Source organism: Lithobates pipiens, unplaced genomic scaffold (assembly GCF_037356315.1).
Source record: "Lithobates pipiens isolate NorthernLeopardFrog02 unplaced genomic scaffold, aLitPip1_a1.2 Scaffold_23, whole genome shotgun sequence".
Classification (NCBI taxonomy): domain Eukaryota; kingdom Metazoa; phylum Chordata; class Amphibia; order Anura; family Ranidae; genus Lithobates; species Lithobates pipiens.
The window spans coordinates 32,786,370-32,802,099 of NW_027507785.1; the positions used below are offsets into that span (position 1 = coordinate 32,786,370).

At 45.4% G+C, this 15,730-nt stretch overlaps 1 protein-coding gene and 1 long non-coding RNA gene across 3 annotated transcripts in view; one reads left to right on the plus strand and one right to left on the minus strand.

The window, feature by feature from the left end:
* LOC143927370 (disks large homolog 2) overlaps positions 1-15,730 on the minus strand; it is a 1,494,912-nt gene that overhangs the window by 382,792 nt on the left and 1,096,390 nt on the right. The window lies entirely within an intron of this gene.
* On the plus strand, positions 991-12,102 carry LOC143927371 (uncharacterized). The gene is made up of 4 exons (XR_013262266.1): positions 991-1,162; positions 10,031-10,102; positions 11,473-11,577; positions 11,847-12,102. It is a non-coding gene; the product is annotated as an uncharacterized LOC143927371 (long non-coding RNA).

Here is a 15,730-nt window from a genome sequence, read left to right on the forward strand (position 1 = left end):
GATGGTGATTGGGAATAATCTCTCTTACAGATAGCTGAAAAGATAATTGATGTCAGTGGTTACTAATCTGAGAGGAAGATATTACTAATTGTTTGAGAGACCCCTACTAACCTCTGAAGGAACCCTAGCGTTCCAGGGAACCCTTGTTGAGAAAGGCTTCTCTAAACTGTAATTGTGATACAAAAAAACAGATCATTGTTTCCTTCAGTAAACATTGCATGATCAGTCGATTCAGAAATGTATAAGTGTGTGAAGTTATAATATGGCTCTATCAATTAGACACATTTGGAAGAAAACAAAAAAAGAGAACCTCTGAGAAGTCACTCCTTCACTGCGTGTCCTAGCTAAGCCAGTCTATACCAGGAATAAAAAAAACATTGTTCCCAAGAAGGCTTTCTCTCCTGGGTCAAATATAGTGGAGCATAGCTGTGGCAACAAATTATTTTTGGTTTAGGGAACCAGCTAGTTTACAAACAGAGCATTATTTCTGGTCCCTGATGACTTATGATTCTGGTCCCTGATGATCTCTAGTTCTGGTCCCTAACAGCCTTTAGTTCTGGCCCCTGACGATTTTAAGTTCCGGCCCCTGATGATCTCTAGTTCTGGCCCCTCATAGCCTTTAGTTCTGGCCCCTGAAGGCCTTTAGTTTTGACCCCTGGTGACTTCAAGTTTGGCCTCTAATGACCTCTAGTTCTGGCTCTTGGTGGCCTTTAGCCCTGATTCCCAATACCATACTGCAGAACGTGGGACAAGAAGTGTCACAGAGCCACTGGGAATGAAAAAAATGTCCTGGTCTTAGTGGTGTCAATGGGAGAAAAACTGCCTTGGTGTCCATGTAAGTGGAATGAAGGAAAGGAGGGGGGCTGGGAGGCTGTAAATACAATCTGTTGGTAGCAGAATCTGCTTTCAATGCTCCTGGCTGTAGGAGATAACAGAAGGTATCTGCAGGCTTTGTTCTGCTGTTGGCTTACACTGGGAGGGCAGGTACACTTTCATAAAGGTTACATTCATGTTTATTCCTGCAGAGCAAGCAAACCAAAGAGCAGCTCATCTATTCTAGCAGCAGAGACTGTTTTAGGGTGGGCTTCACTCTCGGATCCCAAGGCAGCAGACTACAGAGGATTTTGACGATTTCTCACTCTTTGCATCAAAGCAAAGTCAAGTAAGGCATTAATAACACTGTTTTCTATTTCCAGTTTTACAAATGTGGTATGCTTGAATATGATGGCGACTATAATTCCAGCCTGGACAGCATCAAAGCTTACAGAATGTCTGCTAATTTACCCACTTCTATCTCCTCTGCTTAAAGAGGAACTTCCTCCCACCCCCACTTTTCCATCCCTCTTCCTATTTATGCTGGGTTCTCTTCAAAATACATACACACCTGCAGGGCAGCCATCAGAAATTTGGGGGCCCCTTACACAGCTTTAGGCCTGGGTCCCAACCCCCAACATTCTCCAGGGCCACTGATCGTCCCATCAAATCCACCCACAGGCCATCCCACCAAGTCCTTCGTGCACCCACTTTTATTTTAACACTCTTAAACCTTTAGAGACAGGAGGGATGGATGGTGCTGGGCGTGGGTGGTGATGCATTGTGGAGACTGGAGGGATGGATGGTGCTGGCCATGGGTGGGGATGCTTTGTGGAGACTGGGGGGGATGGATAGTGCTGGTCGTGGGTGGAGATGCATTGTGAAGACTGGAGGGATGAATGGTGCTGGGCGTGGGTGGCGATGCATTGTAGAGACTGGAGGGATGGGTGGTACTGGGCGTGGGTGGCGATGCATTGTGTAGACTGGAGGGATGGGTGGTACTGGGCGTGGGTGGCTATGCATTGTGTAGACTGGAGGGATGGGTGGTACTGGGCGTGGGTGGTGATGCATTGTGGAGATTGGAGGGATGGAGTAGATGCTGGGTGGCGGTGAAGATGATTGAGTTGCATTGTGAAAATGGATGAGGATGACTCTGGGTGAAGATGAGATTTATATAGTGAAGAGGCTCTCCAAAATGTAACTCTATTCTGCACCCAGAGTCATCCATTTTCAATTTGCAAATCAATTAAACCAGCTTGTCAACCTCAGGGTGTCCCATCCAAGAAGGAGATAAAGTCCAAATAAAATCTACAGGGGGCACAGTCAGCAGCACACATTATATTTTTGCAACTTACCCTCCATACTGCACTCTCAGATCTATGCGCCTGTTATTGCTGTGTCCATGGGCACCGTGTATTAGCTGGCCACGCCCTTGCCCCTGTGCCGGCCAATCACATTGCAAGCAAACCCAGCAGCAGCCAGCAGGCTCCGCCTCAGCAGGGAATGCATGAGGAGCGAGCGCTGGCCACGATCACCTGCTGCTGGGGATGTTGCCAGTCTGAAAAATGACGTCAACTGGTGCTCTCCGGGAGCGGCTTGTTGAACTTCATTACTGTGTGCAGAATACTTACAAAATACGGGGGGGGGGGGGGTTGCTGGGGTGAAAGTGTAAGTAGGCGGTGGAGGCTTGTCTTGTTTATGCTTCTCTACAGCGGCACACAGATTAGCGGCGGAGCTGGTACGAGATGAATTTCATGTTCTGCTGTAGGTGGGAGCAGGCCCTGGCTGGCTGGGCCCCTAGGGACACTTGGGCCCCTTACATGAGTACTGCATGTACCCCCTGATGCCAGCCCTGCACACCTGTCCAGTAGATCCAGAGTTGTACGCTGTTTATATATCATAGCCTGTGTCCCAATGCCACCATCTTGGTCCTCTTCAGCCAGCTGCCTCTTCTAGGTTCAGGCAGCCTGACCAGATATTGCACATAGAGCTCAGCCACCGGAAGCCCCCTTGGAATATGAGACAGGGGTCTGTAGGTGGGGTGCGGTGGCAATAATTCACATAGTCAGGTGCAATAGAAAACTTGTATTGAAGTATTGCAACGACAGTTCACAACAAACCAAACGCCTGCCTAACTGGGTACACTCACACTTTCCAACAATGTGAAGAGAACAGGTTGACAGCATCTTTTAAGAGAGCGGAATGCGGCCTGGCCGCCTCATGGCCAAGTGGGATAAGGTCCATAGTAGTTATGACACTACACTTTCACTCCTCATCAGGATTCTTTCCTTAATGCTAGTACTGTCCCTAACAGGCAGGGTACCATTCCCTACACTGCAGACGTTCATAAAGCATACCAAACCTGGAAACCAGGGCCTTAAAAAGGCTTTGCCTGACCCAAGATGGTTGCCACATGGGGGGACAGCATCCAATTTGGGTTCTTCCCCGGTGACCCAGGAAACCATAGAGGAACTGTGTTGCTCTTGACTTCCTCTCCAGATGCCGTTGTGGAGGAGCGCCACCTGCAGTGAAAAAAGTTGGTCTGCACCTGTCTACAAGTCTTCCATGGGGATGCAGGAGCAGGACATGTGCTGCTTGCCTAGACAAGAATGGATGTTAGGGACAGGGCCACTATAGATAAAAATGAAAAAACATAAATAGCACCAAAAATGCAATTATTATGGACTTAATGTGTTATTGTGGAGCAAAGTTCTCCTTTGACTTCATACATTACCATAGATGGGAATTTAGTCGTGTTAACACAGTCCAGAGAGCCCACTTTTTGCACTGCAAAGTACTGAGGAGTTTATGAGTGCTGCAAATATTATCACATAAAAAATGGGACTAACAGTGGCAAAGGAAAAAAAAATGCCCTGACAATGCTGATATTGGCGTGAGGATAAAATGGTCATAGGGTGGTAATGTCACAGGGAGGAAAAATGCCTTGACAAGGCTGACATTGGCGTGAGGATAAAATGGTCATAGGGTGGTAATGTCACAGGGAGGAAAAATGCCTTGGTGTCCATGCCCATGGGATGAAAGAAGATCTCCATGGGATGAAAAAAGACTCTTGCCACAAATTATTTTATTTCCTTTTATAACTACATTTTTATTGTCATGCAGTATCTACTAGATCATACTAACGCACCAAGATCTGTCGATTAGAAAAAATAATTAGCGTTTCCCTAAATTTTCCCCAAAAAAAATCCAAGAGTTCCTCCGGGGTAAAAAGAAAAGAAATTGACAAAAGCCGCTATAGAGGAACAGCAAGGTAAAGATAATCATAATGGAGTTTCTTGACAACGATGTGCAGTATATGATTCATACTGTAGTTTCCTATCAGCTATATTTGTGAGTCATCTTCAAATCTGCAATGTACTGATTGTATTTACATATTGTTCTGTGATTGTGACAACCGGGCGGATTTGATAAACGACACCTCCAAAACCCGGCAGATCAGCAAAAAATAGACATTCTTTTTATGACTTTACTATTCCAAGTCAAGGAGTAGGTACATTTGCAATGGTGGAAGTCTAATGTAACCACTTAAGGACCGGAAGGATTTGCCTACTTAATGACCAGGTCATTTTTTAGCGATACGGCACGGCGTCGCTTTAACTGACAATTGCGCGGTCGTGCAACATTGTACCTAAACAAAATGTATATCTTTTTTTGCCCACAAATAGAGCTTTCCTTTGGCGGTATTTGATCATCTCTGCGGTTTTTATTTTTTTGCGCTACAAACAAGAAAAGACCAACAATTTTGAAAAAAAAAAACAATATTTTTTACTTTTTGCTATAATAAATATCACCCCCCAAAAAAAGAAAAAAAAATCTTCATTAGTTTAGGCCAATATGTATTCTTCTACATATTTTTGGTAAAAAAAAAAAAACGCAATAAGCGTATATTGATTGGTTTGTGCAAAAGTTATAGCGTCTACAAATAGGGGATTGATTTATAGCATTTTTTTTTTTACTGGTAATGGAGGCAATCAGCAATTTTTAGCAGGTCTGCGACATTGCGGCGGAAAGATCGGACACTTCTGACGCTTTTTTGGGACCAGTGACATTTATACAGCGATTAGAGCTAAAAATAGCCACTGATTACTGTATAAATGTCACTGGTGGGGAAGGGGCTAACACTAGGGGGCGATCAAGGGGTTAAGTGTTCCCTAGGGAGGTGTTCAAACCTGTGGGGGGGGGGGTGAGACTGACTGGAGGAGTAGAAAGATCGCTGTTCCTGATCACTAGGAACAGAAGATCTCTCTCTACTCCCCTGATAGAATGGGGATCTGTGTGTTTACATTGACAGATTCCCATTCTGGCTCTCTGTTGAGTGATCGCGGGTGGCTGGCGGACATCGTGGTCAACAGCCACACTCATCGGCTCCAGCGTCACGCCACAGGTGCTCCCTATCGCTCTTAAAGCGGCTGACGTACACCTACGGCGATTCACCCACAAGAGCCAACCTGCCGCAGTATAATGACATTGGCTGATTGGCAAGCGGTTAAAAGAGACCTAAAACTTAACGCAATGACTTTTCTTTTTCTAAAGCACTGTGGGGTTGATTTACTTAAACTGGAGAGTGCAAAATCTGGAGAAGCTGTGCATGGTAGCCAATCAGAGTCCAACTTAAACTGATTGTAAACGATCACCTTGTAAAACAATCCATTCAGTTTAAAATAGAAATGAAAGGCCAAACATTTTTGCATAGATATAACAAAGGTATTCATAATGTTTTTTTTACAAGTGATCACATTCCCCCTGTTCTCAGCTTAATAAGAGCTGTGGGGAGAATAGAAGCAAAAGCACACTGAGCTTCCCAGTGAACGGCTGTACAGCAAGGGCGGGTCAGGACAAGTCTGGTAATTTGAGGAGAGTACACTGAGTTCCCACCATAGCTAGAGAACTGACTGGCAGGAGCACCAGGGATTTCACATTAAAGAGGTGTTCCAGCCTGGGGGGGGGGGGGGGGGGGGTTGCAGCAGCTACAGTATTTGTAGCCGCTGACTTGTAATATTAAAACACTTACCTGTTCAGGGAGCCCACAATGTCGGTACCCCAACGGATTTTTGGATCAACTGTTGGGTGTTGAATAAGCCCAGTATGGAAGTGGATAAATAACTCATTCCTCTTTAAAGGGGAGCTTTGGTCCTTTACAATGCAAGTGAATGTACATTGCTGAGTTCCCCAACCCCCCTTGTCCCCCAATTGCCCTGCATAGCATGGCTAAAACTCCCACGTCCTGGCTATGGTCTTATGATTTCTCTTCCCTGCAGGGCCACTCCTGTGCCATATGTGACCCATTTCTTGAACAGATACTTTGGAATAGTGGTATTATTACTTTGAACTTTGATTAACATTTGAATTTGTAAAATGTGATCAGAGCAACTCCAAGAAAAATGGCCTTGGTAGGCTGGATACAGGAGAAGGGTGCAGACACAGAAGAAGGGTGCAGACACAGGAGAAGGGTGCAGATAAAGGAGAAGGGTGCAGATAAAGGAGAAGGGTGCAGACACAGGAGAAGGGTGCAGATAAAGGAGAAGGGTGCTGACACAGGAGAAGGGTGCAGGCACAGGAGAAGGGTGCAGGCACAGGGGAATGGAGCAGACACAGGGGATGGTTGCAGACACAGGGGAAGGGAGCAGACACAGGGGAAAGGAGCAGACACAGGGGATGGGTGCAGACACCGGGATAAGGTGGCAAATAAAGGGGAAGGGTGTGGGCACAGGAGAAGGGTGCAGACACAAGAGATGGGTGCAGATTCAGGACAAGTGTGCAGAAACAGGAAAAGGGGGAAGATAAAGAAGGGTGCAGAAACAGGAGAAAGGTGCAGATATAAGACCAGGGTGTAAACACAGGAAAAGGATGCAGACACAGGAGAAGGGTGCAGATACAGGAGAAAGGTACAGATACAGAAGTTAGATATAGATACAAGAGAAGGGTACAGATATATTAGAAGGGTACAGATATAGGGGGAAGATAAAGGGGATGGGTATGGACACAGGAGATGGGTGCAGACACAGGAGATGGGTTCAGACACAGGAGATGGGTTCAGACACAGGAGATGGGTTCAGACACAGGAGATGGGTGCAGACACAGGAGATTGGTGCAGACACAGGAGATGGGTGCAGACACAGGGGATGTGTGCAGACACAGGGGATGGGTGCAGAGGAGCAGACACAGGAGATGGATGCAGATACAGGACAAGTGTGCAGATACAGGAAGAGTGCAGATACAAGAGAAGGGTGCAAATACAGATGAAGGAGGCAGATGAAGGAGAAGGGTGCAGAAACAGGAAAAGGGTGCAGATAAAGGAGAAGGGTGCAGAAACAGAAAAAGGAGTGCAGATAAAGGAGAAGGGTGCAGAAACAGAAAAAGGAGTGCAGATAAAGGAGAAGGGGCAGATAAAGAAGAGGGGTGCAGATACAGGATAAATAAAAAGATAAGGGCAAAAGGGTATGGACACAGGAGAATGGCGCAGGCACAAAAGAAGGGTACAGACACATGAGAAGGGTGCAGACACAGGGGAAGGGTGCAGACACAGGGATAAGATGGCAGATAAAGGGTAAGTGTGTGGGCACAGTGGAAGGGTGCAGACACAGGAAAAGGGTGCAGACAAGGGGGAAGGGTGCAGATAAGGGGGAAGGGTGCAGATACAGGAGAAGGCTGCAGATAAGGGAGACGGGTGCAGAGAAAGGAGAAGGGTACAGATATAGGAGAAGGGTGCAGATATAGGGGGAAGATAAAGGGGAAGGGTGCAGACACAGGAGATAGGTGCAGACACAGGGAATAGGTGCAGATACAGAAGAAGGGTGCAAATACAGGTGACGGAGGCAAATAAAGGAGAAGGGTGCAGATAAATGAGAAGAGGGCAGACACAGGAGAAGGGTGCAGATATAGCATAAGGGTGCAGATGCAGGATAAATAAAAAGATAAAGGGAAAATACGGATGGACACAGGAGAAGGGTGCAGGCACAAGAGAAGGGTACAGACACAGGGGAAGGATGCACATAAGGGATAAGGTGGCAGATAATGAGGAAGAGTGTGGGCACAGCAGAAGGGTGCAAATAAGGGAGAAGGTGGCGGACGCAGGAGAAGGGTGCAGACACAGGAGAAGGGTACAGGAGAAGGGTGCAGACACAGGAGAAGGGTGCAGACGCAGGAGAAGGGTGCAGACACAGGAGAAGGGTTCAGACACAGGAGAAGGATGCAGACGCAGGAGAAGGGTGCAGACGCAGGAGAAGGGTGCAGACACAGGAGAAGGGTGCAGACACAGGAGAAGGTGGCAGACACAGGAGAAGGGTGCAGACACAGAAGAAGGGTGCAGATACAGGAGAAGGGTGCAGATACATGAGAAGGGTGCAGATACAGGAGAAGGGCAAGCAGACACAGCAGAGAAGAGAGGAGACACAGAAGAAAGAGGGGCAGATACTGTTGCTGTCTAGTCAATCATAACCCTCAGCATACGATACTACGGGAGAAATGAGAGGAAGGTGTCAATTTTTTTTTTTATTTTTTTTTATAACATGCAGTTCTTCTGTGGCCAGACAGTAACACAACTCATTACTTCTTCTAAGGCGTGTAATACACTTATAGATTTTCTAACAACAATTCACATGAAAATTCTCAGTACATACATCATTTGAAAGTACAGTACTTCAAAATTTTGTTTAGATTTAACATTGGATTTTGGACTAAATAGGTTTTCGCAAGCAAAAAACACATAGGACGTTCAAAAAAGTCTTTCTGGACGTCGGACTACTGGCAGGAAACGTCTGCGTTAAAAAACGTGCTTTTTAATCGTGTTTATACATGTTTTTTTGAGCATTTTTCAGCGTCAGTGTTTTTGGGCGCTTTTGTAAAATGACACCAGCTTACATTCAGCTCTGCAATGTAAAACAACTCTGAACGCTGATAAAAGCGCATTTATGCACATTTTTCTGCATTTTTTGTGGTCAGAAGAACTGCTCTTGAATGCGATTTTAGGGCTTCCAGACAACAGCCCATAGACTCTCCTGCTGATAAGCTTAAAAAAAAAAAATGTCCATGTGTGCATGGACACATAGGATAACATAGAGAGGAGTTCAAGGGCTGTTAAAAAAAAAATCCCCAAAACATTTATCAGCTGCAGTGTGCATGAGGCCTTATGACCCGTACACACGACTGGACATTGATCGGACATTCCGACAACAAAACCCATGCATCTTTTCTGTCAGAAGTTGGCTCAAACTTGTCTTGCATACACACGGTCACACAAAGTTGGTCGGAAATTGCGAACGTCAAGAACGTGGCGATGTACAACACGTACGAGGAGCCGAGAAAAATGAAGTTCCATAGCCAGTGTAGCTCTTCTGCTTGATTCTGAGCATGCGTGGAACTTTGTGCGTCGGAATTGCGTACATGTGATCGGAATTTCCGACAACGGATTTTGTTGTCGGAAAATTTGAGGTCCAGATCTAAATTTTTGTGCGACGGAAATTTAGATGGAAAATGTCCGATGAAGCCTACACGCAGCTTTTCCGGCAAAAAGCTCCCATCGAACATCTTCCGTCGGAAAATCCGAACAAGTGTATGCCCTTGTACACACGGTCGGACATTCTGACAACCAAATCCGTTGGATTTTGTCCGAAACTGTTGAATACACACGGTCGGACCAAGTTGTCAGAAAATCCGATTGTACATAACGTGATGACGTTATTTCGTTACGACGGGACTACGTTCAGGCTAGTAGCCAATAGCTTTGGTCAAGGAATTTAATCTGAGCATGCGTGGCACTTTGTCCGTCAGAGTAGGCTACACATGATCGGAGTATGTCCGATCGGAGCAGTTTGTCGGAAAAAATTTCCAGCAAGTTGGAAAATTTGGTCCGACGGATATTCCGACGGAAACAGTCCGATGGAGACCACACACAGTCGGAATATCCGACAAAACGGTCCGATAGGACACATTCCAACGGAATCTCCGACCGTGTGTACAAGGGCTATGGGACATTACACTGTTAAAAATGTGTTTGTTTGAGAAAAAAATATTCCAACCCTCCCTTTTGAACTTTTTTATTACTGCTGTCAAAAACGAACGTCTCCTGTATGTATGTGCGACCTCTTCTCCCGCACCTTATTTCCTTTACAAGCAGGAAATTAATGATTTTTAAAACTGTAGGTAATATGAATAGATGTCATTTGGTACAGATTTTTTCTTTTCTTTTTAATGACAGGTCAACTTTACGAGAAACCTCTCAGGAAATGAAAGATGGCCTAGATGTGCAGCTCACTAATTAAACCAAGAAGTATGTTTTCACCCAGCATGTTGATATGAAAATGAAGGTTAAAGAATAAAGCACAGTTCATCCTATGTTTGGTCTTGTTGAATAATGAATTAAACGCAGTGTCCCATTTATTCATGCATAAAGGAGTCACAGAACACAGAAAAAAGTAACACAGCTAACCCCCAAATGTATAATTGCATCCAACTCCCCATTGATTGAGGAGCCGACTCCCAAACTGCATACGCTGCACCAGAAAGAAGAAGAAGAAAAAAAGATTACATGGGACCAGCAAGTGATATTAGCTAAAACGTCTCGGTCTATTATAAATATTGTAATTATTAATTAATTCGATATCATATTTTTTGAGACTAATATAACCCTTTTTTTTTTTTTTTGACGTTTGTAATATGAATAGAATTACCATATGTTTATCCTCAGTTTTCCCTTTTATGTGAGGATAATAGGCAACATATTTTGATACTTTATGAATAAATATTATTAATGTGGAAAGTCACATTCAGTTGTAGATCTATATACCGTATATACTCGAGTATAGGCCGACCCGAATATAAGCCGAGGCCCCCAATTTACCCCCAAAAAAACTGGCAAACTTATTGACTCGTGTATAAGCCGAGGGTAAGACATGCCTGTCCATCCCTGTGTGTGTGTCCGTCCATCCCTGTGTGTCCGTCCATCCCTGTGTGTCCGTCCATCCCTGTGTGTGTGTGTCTCCATCCATCCATCCATCCCTGTGTGTGTGTGTGTATCCGTGTGTGTGTGTGTGTGTGTGTGTGTGTGTGTGTGTGTGTGTGTGTGTGTGTGTGTGTCCAGCCTACCTGTGTCCTGAGCCTTTGTCCCGAGCCTCCGTCCCGTGCCGAGCCTCCTTGCCTCCGTGCCTCGCCGCCGTGCCTCGCCGCCGTGCCTTGCCTCCGGTCCCGTCCCGTCCCGTCCCGTGCCGTGCCGTCCTGTGCCTTGCCTCCGTCCCGTGCCCTCTTCGTTCGTCGGCGGCCATTGTAAAATTCAAAAGCTGCGCCGCCGCCTTCGCCTGTGATAGGCGGAACACTGAATTTCCCAGCAGCCTGTGTTCCGCCTATCACAGACGTCGTATCATCCTCGTCCGTAGTACGAGGATGATACGAAGTCCGTGATAGGCGGAACACAGGCTGCTGGGAAATTCAGTGTTCCGCCTATCACAGGCGAAGGGGGAGCCGGAGGCGCGGCTTTTGAATCAGAATGGCCGCTGTCTGTCTGCTCGACACGCTGATCGAGCGGGCAGACAGCGATGACTCGAGTATAAGCCGAGGGGGGCACTTTCAGCCTCAAAAAAGAGGCTGAAAATCTCGGCTTATACTCGAGTATATACGGTAACCATTTCTTGTCCGCACCCCTAGTTACCTGCCACCGTGATCCCGGTTTGCACCCAGGAGATCTGTTTTTTCTGTGGTCCAATTGGTCTAACTTTAAGACCTCTCGGAAACTGATGCTTTGCTGTACATGTGAGTATATTAGCAGCACACATATTGTTTCTTTCCCCTTCCCTCTGTTCCTTCTTTGCCCCTTTCTACGAGCCCTCCTGTTTAATTCCTTCTTTCTTTCTCTGCTTTCTTCTGTTTTTCTGCACTTCTTCTGTTCCCTTCCTTCTTTCTCCCTTGTCCCTTTTCCCCTCTTATCTCTCTTTCTCTTTTCTTCCTCCATGTAGTGGATACAAGCATTGCTGTGACTTATGTTGTTGTTGAAAAATGTGTTTCTTTTTTTTTTATCCTAGATTGCTACATTTAAAATAAAATTGCATGTCGAACCGTCCCTGAAGAAGCAGTAAAAAGACTCCGTAACGCGTAGGCAATATCAAATGCATATGTTGTATTGATTTTATTTTTTGAATGCATATATTTCTGTGATTGTTCTGAAATAGTACGCACTCAACAACAAAATGTACAGCAAAAACCTTTTTAATATATATAATGTTTTTCACACAATTTCAATTGTTTTCTTGATCATTTCTTTGGATAATTGTTAAATAAAAATGCTTTATACTTTTTTATAAGTTTGTATGTGTCACAATTTATGCCTATAAAGTCCCGCTCTATAAGGGGAAACTTTGCATCGTTATTAATGAATTCAGCTTTTGCACCTGTATACCCCCCTATGGACCGGAGTCATTTTTAAATTTCTGCTCTGGACCTGTTTATTTAGTGATAACCTTGTCTTTGCTTAAAGTGGTTCTAAAGGCTGAGTGTTTTTTTTTACCTTCATGCATTCTATGTGCAGTGCCCCCCCCCCCCAATCCATACCTAAACTCCCTCCGATCTAGCAATGTTCATGGTAGCCTTGGCTGTCTCAGGACTTACCATCTCATTAGCTGAGACAGCAGCGGGGGCCCACTGGCTCCCACTGCTGTCAATCACAGCCAATGAGGAGATAGTGGGGGACAGGGTTGATTTACTAATGGCAAATAGGCTGTGCACTTTGCAAAGTTGCAGTTGCGCAAGAGCTTAGTAAACACGCAGAAGCTCTGCTGACTTCCATCATCCATTCATGTGCAAGCACAAATGCTGTTTTCTTTTTTTTTTTTGTGGCACGTGATTGGGTATTCTTTGGAAAGTGGAGCTTTACATCATTTACTAAATTCTGGAGCAACGACCCTTTGCAAAGTTCACAGTCTGGTTGGCTTTAGTAAATCAAGCCCATAGTGTTTACTGAACTGTGATTCCCTTAATTACTAGTTTATGTCCATACTGCTATTTTGGCCCCTTTCACACTGGGGCAGTGAGTGCGTCGGCGGTAAAGTGACGCTATTTTTAGAGGAGCTTTACCATCAATTTTGCGGCGCTATTCAGCCGCTAGTGGTGCGCTTTTACCCCCCGCTAGTGGCCAAGAAAGGGTTAAAACACCAGCAAAGCGCTGCAGCACTATGCCAGCAGTATAGCCGTGCTGCCCCACTGATTTCAATGGGCAGGAGCGGTGTATACACCGCTCCTTCACCACTCCAAAGATGCTGCTAGCAGGACTTTTTTTAGCGTTCTGCCAGCGCACCGCTCCAGTGTAAAAGCCCTGGAGAGACAGCAGCGGCTCTTTCAGGGCGCTTTGCAGATGCTATTTTTAGCGTTATGGCGCCTGCAAAGCGCCCCAGTGTGCAACCCCTGATAATATATTGGGTTTGATTATCACTAACCAGTCTGATGTTTGCTTTTTGATACTGAACCTTAGTTGTTTGCAGAATATCTATATTTATGTTCCCAGTAGCATTGTAGTGTCCATTTTCTTATCCCGGTGTCAACAGGGCGGAGAGACAAACGTACAGGAGGCTTCCTCAAGCGCTTCTTCAAAGAGAGTATTTCTCTGAGTCTGGAGTCAATGAGGATGGCAAACGTGATCAACCCCTCCAGCTCAGTGGGTATATCTCGGGGAAGCTATCTCATCCTTGATGGTATCCGAGCGACCAAGAGAAAAAGCAGCCATGAGGGCCTCATTGTTCCAAGCAGCCTCTGCTGCCAGAGTACGGAATTCAATGGCGTAGTCGGCAACAGTTCTCGTACTCTGTTCGATGGACATGAGGCAGCAGAAGCGGAGCGTGCGGGGACGTCAAATGCCCTTTTAAACAAAGCCACAAACTCAGGGTAGCTCAAGACAACAGGTTTGCCCAGGCCAAGGCTCTCTCAGAAAGCAAAGATATCACGAAACCTACTTTGCTTCTGTCCGCGGGAAACGCCTGGGGCAGCATCTCAAAGTATATCTCAACCTGGTTGAGAAACCCTCTGCACTGGATTGCATCACCTCCAAATCGCTAGGGAAGCGGGGCTGAAGCAGACATACCTCTTATAGAGGTAATACTCGAGGTGGGTGCCTGCACAGAGACTGGAGCAGCAGCAGAGTCAGCTTGCAACATAGGTTGTACCCCCTCGTGGCCGGGTTTACCCTTTGTTGGTCTTAGCCCTTGTACACACGGTCGGAGTTTCCGTCGGAATGTTTCCTATCGGACCGTTTTGTCGGATATTCTGACTGTATGTGGTCTGCATCGGACTGTTTCCGTCGGAATATCCAACAGACCAATTTTTCCAACTTGCCGGTTAAATTTTCCGACAAAATGCTCCGATCGGACATACTCCAATCATGTGTAGCCTACTCCGACGGACAAGGTGCCACGCATGCTCAGATCAAATTCCTAGACTAAAGCTATTGGCTACTAGCCTGAACGTAGTCCCGTCCTAACGAAATAACGTCATAACGTTATGTACAATCGGATTTTCCGACAACTTAGTCCGACCGTGTGTATGCAACATCACTTCCGGACCTCTTCCGGGAATTAATCCGTCGGAATAACTCCGACGGATTTGGTTGTCGGAATCGCCGACCGTGTGCACAAGGGCTTAGAGGATAAGACCATGGAGGCAAACTACCGGCTTGACCTTTGTCAAAGGCATCGCTTGTCCTCAGAGTCGAGGTAGAAGAACAGAAAGAGGATAAGGCCATGGAGGCAAACTACCGGCTTGACCTTTGTCAAAGACATCGCTTGTCCTCAGAGTCGAGGCAGAAGAACAGAACCCAATCTACCAAGTGGCTCCTGTGGGGTGGTGCTACATATTGTTTAAAGGGCCACCTTTAAGCCACACTATCAGTTTTTCTGCTGTGTTTTTCCTTTAGGTTTACCAAAACCATGTAGTAGAAGGGCCTGCCTGATTGCATACGAATTGAAACTTCTAAGGTTTGACCTCATATTATATGGTTTTGGTAAATCTGATGGAAAAACTTAGCAGAAATACTGATAGTGTGTATGGGGCTTTACAATGCTGGGGAAGAGTGCCAGCTGTGCCCCATCATCCACAGTTCCCCTAGCAAAGCTAGAAGATTACAATATCAAACCTTCACTAAGCTTTAGAGATTAGTAATCCTTTTCTATTTAACACCCCCAGACTCCCCCGTGCCCGTCCCAAAGTACTAGGCCAGACTTGTACTGAAATTTGCCTTCACTGATACCAACAAGAAATTCTGACCATAAATCTTCACTGAATCCAAAAAACGACAGGTTTTACATTCTGGTTCATCAAAGGAATTCTCAGGAGCGATATAATTGCATTCCCGTTAAGACTGCTAGTTTCCTTCACCTGGATATCTCGGCATTTCCCTTCCGTCCTTTGATCTTCTAATCCACTGTATTTGAATAAACCATAATCCAACATTACCAACTAGGTATTAAATGAATCGAGCATCTAAAGGGTATAAGGAGCTGTGTCCTACTACAAAGCAGAAATGAAATTGTTTTTTCCTCTTTCATTTTTTTATATATGTCAAGCTTTGGATGGCTACGGCACACCTTACATAATTTTCTTGCGTAATCAATTTGCTCTGAGATGGGCTCTAAAAGGTTTTCATGTTAACAAAAGATATTTTGGATTCTCTTTTCTTTTTCATTTTTTTTTTTTATGTTGATAGGACCTTACGTTTTGACGTGTTGAAAGTGCAACATACAGTGTCAGGCCCCTGGCCAATTTTACTGTGCTGTATCCACTGCAGTATCTTAATTCTTGTAGTAAAGAGAGACTCCCACAGTTGGCTTCTAGAACGAGAAGCCTGGGGGATTCATGAATTAGACATGAGAATGCAAAATGCGATGAATTCAGAGATGGGACACAAGTCTATTTTTAAAATAAC